The sequence below is a fragment of the Apodemus sylvaticus genome, chromosome 2 (assembly GCF_947179515.1).
Source record: "Apodemus sylvaticus chromosome 2, mApoSyl1.1, whole genome shotgun sequence".
Lineage (NCBI taxonomy): Eukaryota > Metazoa > Chordata > Mammalia > Rodentia > Muridae > Apodemus > Apodemus sylvaticus.
The window spans coordinates 169231046-169238961 of NC_067473.1; the positions used below are offsets into that span (position 1 = coordinate 169231046).

A 7916-nucleotide genomic window follows, 5' to 3' on the forward strand; every position below is an offset into this window, starting at 1 on the left:
AAGTAATCACACTAAAATCAGGGGCTAGACAAGGCTGACCACTCTCACCCTACCTATTCCATATAGTACTTGATATTCCCTCAGCAGATGAGGAGAAGGCAGCAGTAGCCCTGTAGCCCAGGAGCACATCTGGGTTCTTGCTATAACCTGCAGTAGCAATACGACCGGCCAGCATTGCAAACATTGTGGAGCAACCTTTTGAGTCTTCAAGGCCAGGAGGCTCAGCAACGATAGAAAACCATGAGTTTGATTCATCAGCTGGCATGCAGGCATATGATTTTGTTGATGAGTGAACATTAGAAGAAGAAGACATGTTGGAAGGAGAGACAAACTTCCCTTCTGAAATAGAGAATTTTGCAAGGGTATGTGACAAGCCCATCAATGAGCTTCTCAGCCTCTGTGTTTATGTCGGCACAGTTCTGTTGCCTGAAGAAGATGAGGAGGAAGAGAAGGAGGAATGTGAAGATGATGAAGATGCAGATAATGATGATAAGGGTGGCTGCAGTATGGAATATAAAGAAGAGACTGTAAAGAGTTCACCTGATCAGGAGGATGAAACTCAGTCTTCCAATGATGATTACTCAAAATCTGTTCCTTCCCAAGATGCTAAGGAAATCTGAACATGTCAATGTATCTATTTTGAAACCACTAGTGAAATAGAAGAAGAATCTGAAGAAGATGAAGATTATATTCCATCAGAAGACTGAAAAAAAGAAATCATGGTGGGCTCCATGTTTCAATCTGAGATTCCAGTTGGCATTTGTAGGTTCAAAGAAAATGACAAGGTGTATGAAAAGGATGATCAGCTTCTCTGAGATACAGAATCTTTACCAGAAAATAAAGTGTCTTTCTTAAGGCTGCATCTAGAACAGTGATGAGAAAAGTTTAGAAGAAATTACTGAAGGATTTCATATAAAAGACTGTGAACAGGCTTTATATGAATTGGTTAAATGCAGTTTTGACACAGAAGAAGCCTTGAAAAGTTTGAGATATAATGTCTGAGAAACTCAAGAGGAATTAAATGTGTGGACAGAGATAGAATATAGAAAATATGAGCAAGGGCTGAAGGCCTATAGAAAATATTTTTATCTGATTCAGGCTAATAAATTCTGAACAAGATCAGTTGCTGAATGTGCAGCATACCTGTGAAAAAATTCTAAGCATTAAGATTTCTTTGATTAGCAAACAAGTTTGTAAAAAATAAAAGTATTAATCCTGGTGTAACATGGATCAACTTTTGGATGAAAATATAAGTGCAGCTTCTAGCCAAGTACTATCTCTTCCCCCAAGTGCCTCAAGTAGTAGTAACAGCCAGTTGGAGAAAGAAGATGACACAAACAGTAATAGTAATCTTTCGGACCAGGAGAAATAATGAACAACAAAGAGGAAAAGCTGAAGGTGTACACATTAATGTACCAACAGATGGAAATAAGAAACCACTTCTAACAGATATGAACACTAATGGTTATGAAGCAAATAAACTGAACACTGACCCAAAACTTGTCCATATAACTGCAAGAAATGAAAATGATTTTGTTGAGAAAAGAATGAGAGATGTGCCAAACAGTGGTGGAGAAACAGCAATGGGAAAGAAAGTCCAGGCTCCTCTGAGTTTTTCCAAGAAGCAGTCTCACATGGGAAGTTTGAGGAACATGAAAACACAAATAACTAACTCTTAGGCCTATTTTGCTTTCTTTGCAATAAAGTCAAGCATGACTACAATTTTCAGTGTTGGGGATAAACTTTATAAAACTGATTTTCTTGAATCAGTTTGTTAACTCTTTAATTTAAATTAAGTTCTAACTTTAAGGGATGGGACTCACAATTCTACATTTTGCACGAACTTTTACTTCAAATTTACGAAGCCTTCTTTAAAGATATAAAAAGATTGGTAAATTTGAATGATCCAAAGACTTAACTGCACTTTCTCCTTTGAAAAATGAATAATATATTCGATTAAAAGGTCATCTTTCCTTATGCTGTATGAAGAAGTAAAAAATGTTTGTACTTCTGCTAAACAACAATTTTTTATTCAATATATTTTTTATTTACATTTCAAATGATTTCCCCTTTTCTGGTCCCCCACTCCCCGAAAGTCACATAAGCCCCCTTCCTTCCCCCTGTTCTCCCACCCACTTATTCCCATTTCCCTGTTCTGGTTTTGCCTTATACTGCTACACTGAGTCTTTCCAGAACCAGGGGCCACTCCTCCATTCTTCTTCTACCTCATTTAATGTGTGAATTATGTTTTGGATATTCAAGTTTTCCAGGCTAATATCCACTAATTAGTGAGTGCATACCATGATAGATATTTTGAGACTGGGTTACCTCACTTATAAAAATGTGTTTACAGCAGACATTTTTCTCTCCATACAAATTGAACATCCCTGCACCACATCTGGCATGGAGAGGGCACTGCTTCATAATGCTCTCTAGAGAACGACAGGAGCAGGGTATTAGTTTGCCTATCCCCTTCTGCTCCTTCTACCCCCTCCTCCTCCCCTGTTGCTGCCCCTAGCCATAAAAGGTGAGAAACCTGCGCCACATCTGGCATGGAGAGAACACTGCTTCCTGATGCTCTCTAGAGAACTGACAGGAGCAGTGTATTAGGTTAGCATCACCACCCAACACAGAGAGCCATGGAGCCCCTCTGCTCAGGGACTCATTACCCAGCAACCTCCAGTTCATCTATCCCCTTACAGCCCTTCTACCCATCCCTCCTCCCCCATTGCTGCTCCTTGCCATCAGAGGTGGGAGACCTGCACATCTGGCATGGAGAAGACACCACTTCTTGATCCTCTCTAAAGACCCGACAGGAGCAGAGTATTAGGTAAGCATCACCACCCAACACAGAGAGACACGGAGGAGCCTCTCTGCTCAGGGACTCATTACCCAGCAACCTCCAGTTCATCTATCCCCTTACAGCCCTTCTAACCCTCCTTCCTCCCCCATTGCTGCCCCTTGCCATCAGAGGTGGGAGACCTGCACATCTGGCACAGAGAGGACACCACTTCCTGATGCTCTCTAGAAAATCAACAGGAGCAGAGTATTAGAGAACCTACAGGAGCAGGGCATTCAGAATTGGCAGGAGCAGGGCATTCGACCCTTGCCAAGTCTGCCACAGGGGAGATCCCATCACCTAATACTTCCTGGAGAATCAGCTGTTTGCAGGGCATTGTACAGAAAGAGATTCCCAGGAATACAGAAGCACAGGCCTGCAGGATTGGGAAGATAGTGTCATCAAGACCAGCTAACACCAGAAATAACGAGATGGCCAAAGGCAAACTCAAGATCATTACAACTAGAAACCAAGGCAACATGGCACCATTAGAACCCAGCTCTCCCAAAACAACAAATCCTGCATACTACATCACATCAGAAAAGCAAGAACCAGATTTGAAATCACATCTCCTGTCTCTGATGGAGGATTTCAAGAAGGACATAAATAACTCCCTTAAAGAAATACAAGAGAACTTGGGTCAACAGGTAGAAGCACAAAAATCCCTTAAAGAAAGACAAGAGAATATGGATCAAAAGGTAAAAGCCCTTAAAGAGGAAACACAAAAATCTCTTAAAGAAATACAGGAGAATAGGGGTCAACAGGTTGAAGCCCTTAAAGAGGCAATGCAAAAATCCCATAGGGAATTACATGAGAACATGGGTCAACATGCAGAATCCCATAAGGAGGAATCACAAAAATCCTTAAAAGAAACACAGGAGAACATGGATCAACAGGTAGAAGCCCTTAAAGAGGCAACACAAAAATTCCTTAAAAGAATTTCAGGATAAAACAAACAAGTGAAGGAAGGAACAAAATTATCCATAATCTAAACCTGGAAAAAGAATCAACAAAGAAATCACAAAGTGAGACATCTCTGAAAATAGAAAATCTTGGAAAGAATTCAGGAGTCATAGATGCAAGCATCAACAACAGAATGCAAGAGATAGAAGAACGAATTTCAGATACTGAAGATTCCATAGAAATCATTGACTCAACAGTCAAAGAAAATGCAAAATGCAAAAAGCTTGTAACCCAAAATGTCCAAGAACTCCAGGACACAATGAGAAGACCAAACCTATGGATTATAGGAATCAAAGAAAGTAAGAATTTACATTTTAAGGGCCCAATAAATGTCTTCAACAGAAGTATAGAAGAAAACTTCCCTAACCTAAAGAAAGAGATACCCATGAACATACAGGAAGCCTACAGAACTCCAAACAAATTGGACCAGAGCAGAAACTCCTGTCACATAATAATCAAAACACCAAATGCACTAAACAAATAAAGCATATTGAAAGCAGTGAGAGAAAAAGGTCAAGTAACATATAAAGGCAGACCTATCAGAATTACACCAGACTTCTCACCAGAGACTATGAAAGCCAGAAGAGCCTGGGCAGATATCATACAGACCTTAAGAAAACATAAATGTCAGCCCAGACTACTATAACCAGCAAAACTTTCAATTAACCTAGACGGTGAAAACAAGACATTCCATTACAAAAGCAAATGTATACAGTATCTTTCCACAAATCCAGCTCTGCAAAGGATAATGCATGGAAAATACCAACATAAAACAATGAACCACACTGTAGAAAAATCAATAAGGTAATCTTTCATCAAACCCAATAGAAGATAGCTACACAACCAGAATGTCAACTTTAACTAAGAACATAACAGTAAGCAACAATCACTTTTCCTTAATATCTCTTAATATCAATGGTCTCAATTCTCCTATAAAAAGACATAGACTAAAGGACCAAACATTTTGCTGCATACAAGAAACCCACCTCTGTGACAAAGACACGCACTCTTTAAGAGTCAGAGGATGGAAAACAATTTTCCAAGCAAATGGTCCCAAGAAACAAGCTGTAGTGGCCATTCTTATATTGGATAAAATTAACTTTCAACCAAAAGTTGTCAAAAAAGATAAGGAGGGACACTTCATACTGGTCAAAGGAAAAGTCTAGTAAGATGAACTATCAATTCTGAACATCTATGCTCCAAATGCAAGGGCACCAACATTCATAAAAGAAAGTTTACTAAAGCTCAAAGCACACATTGCACCCCACACAATCATAGTTGGAGACTTCAACACCCCACTGTCAAAAATGGACAAGTCATGGAGCCAGAAACTAAGCATAGATACAGTGAAACTAACTGAAGTTATGGACTAACTGGATCTAACAGATATTTATAGAACATTCCACCCTAAAGCAAGAAAATATACCTTCTCAGCACCTCATGATACCTTCTCCAAAATTGACCATATAACTGGTGACAAAACAGGCCTCAACAGATATAGAAATATTGAAATTATTCCATGTATCTTTTCAGATCACCATGGTCTAAGGCTAGTCTTAGGCTCAAACAAAAGCAATGGAAAACACACATACACATGGACTTTGAACATTGCTCTTCTCAATGATAGCTTGGTCAAGGAAGAAATAAAGAAAGAAATTAAAGAGTTTTTATAATTCAATGAAAATGAAGACACATCATACCAAAGTTTATGGGACACAATGAAAGCAGTGCTAAGAGGAAAACTCATAGCTCTGTGTGCCTCCAAAAAGAGAATGGAGAGAGTTAACACTTACAGCTTGACAGTGCACTTGAAGGCTCTAGAGCAAAAGGAAGCAAATAGCCCCAAGAGTAGACAGCAGGAAATAGTCAAACTTAGAGCCGAAATCAACCAAGCAGAAACAAAAAGAACTATACAAAGAATCAACAAAACAAGGAGCTGGTTCTTTGGAAAAAATCAACAAGATAGATAAACCCTTAGCCAGATTAACCAGGGGGCATAGAAACAGTATTCAAATTAATAAAATCAGAAATAAAAAGTGAGACATAACAACGGAAACTGTGGAAATTCAAAAAACCATCAGATCCTACTACAAAAGTTTATACTCAGCAAAGTTTGAAAACCTGGATGAAATGGACAGTTTTGTAGATACATAGCAGGTGCCAATGTTAAAACAGGATCAGATAAACCATCTAAATAGTCCCATAAGCCAAGAGTAAATAGAAGCAGTCATTAATAGTCTCCCTTCAAAAAAAAAAAAAAAAAAAAAAAAGCCCAGGACCAGATGGGTTTAGTGGGGAATTCTATCAGATCTCCAAAAAAGAATTAATACCGATACTCTTCAAACTTTTCCATGAAATAGAAACTAAAGGAGCACTACCCAGCTCATTCAATGAAGCCACAATCACACTTATACCTAAACCAAACAAAGACCAAACAAGGAAGGAGCAATCTCCCTCATGAACATTGATACAAAAATACTGAACAAAATCCTGGCCAACCGAATCCAAGAATGCATCAGAACTATAATTCACCATGATCAGGTAGGTTTCATTCCAGGGATGCAGGGATGGTTCAATATATGGAAAGTTGTCAATGTAATTCACTGCATAAACAAACTAAAGGAAAAAAAAAACACATGCTCATTTCATTAGATGCTGAAAAGGCTTTTGACAAAACTCAGCATCCCTTAATGATAAAAGTCTTGGAGAGAGTGGGAATCCAAGGCCCATTCTTAAACATAGTGAAATCAATATACTACAAACCGGTAGCCAACATCAAACTAAATGGAGAGAAACTTGAGGCAATCCCACTAAAATCTGGGACCAGACAAGGCTCCCCACTCTCTCCCTATCTCTTCAATATAGTACTTGACGTCCTAGCCAGAGCAATCAGGCAGTAAAAAGAGGCCAAAGGAATACAAATTGGAAAGAAAGAAGTCGAACTGTCACTATTTGCAGATGATATCATAGTATACTTAAGCGACCCCAAGACTTTCACCAAAGAACTCCTAAAGCTGATAAACAACTTCAGCAAAGTGGCTGGATATAAAATTAACACAAGCAAATCAGTAGCCTTCTTCTACTCAAAGGATAAACACGATGAGAAAGAAATTAGGGAAATGACACCCTTTACAATAGTCTCAAATAATATTTCATACCTAGGTATGACCCTGACAAAGCAAGTGAAGGGTCTATATGATAAGAACTTTAAGCCTCTGAAGAAAGAAACTGAAGAAAGTCTCAGAAGATGGAAAGATCTCCCATGCTAATGGATTGGCAGGATCAATATAGTAAAAATAGCTATCTTGCTGAAAGCAATCTACATATTCAATGAAATCCCCATTTCTTCATTCCAAATCAATTCTTCATAGATCTTGATAGAGCAATTCTCAAACTCATCTGGAATAACAAAAAACCCAGGATATCAAAACTATTCTCCACAACAAAAGCTATTCTGGGGAATCACCATCCCTGACCTCAAGCTCTACTACAGACAGATAGTGAGAGATAGTGATAAAAACTGTTTGTTATTGGTATGCAGACACGCAGGAAGATCAATGGAATAGAATTGAAAACCCAGAAAAAAAAAAAAAAACATACATACGGTCACTTGATATTTGGCAAAGGAGCTAAAAAAAAATACAGTGGAAAAAAAGACAGCAATTTTAAGAAATGGTACTGGATCAACTGAAGGTCTGCATGCAGAAAAATGCAAATCGACCTATTCTTATCTCCTTGTACATAGCTCAAGTCCAAGTGGATCAAAGATCTACACATAAAATCAGACACACTGAAGTTTATAGAGGAGAATGTGGGGACAATCCTTGAACACATGGGCACAGGGTAAAAGTTTTTTAACAGAACACCAATGGCTTATGCTCTAAAAAAAGAGTCGACAAATGAGACCTCATAAAACTGCAAAGCTTCTGTAAGGTAAAGGAAATAGTCAATAGGATAAAACTGCAATCAACAAATTGGGAAAAGATCTTTACTAACCCTACATCCGATAGAGGGCTAATATCTAACTTATACAAAGAACTCAAAAAGTTAGTTTCCAGAGAATTAAATAGCCCTATTAAAAAATGGGTTGCAGAGCTAAACAGGGAATTCTCAA

General features: G+C 38.5%; 1 pseudogene; it reads left to right on the forward strand.

The window, feature by feature from the left end:
• Positions 1-206: 206 nt before the first annotated feature.
• LOC127677698 (mesoderm induction early response protein 1-like) lies at positions 207-1672 on the forward strand (annotated as a pseudogene).
• The last annotated feature ends 6244 nt before the right edge of the window (positions 1673-7916 follow it).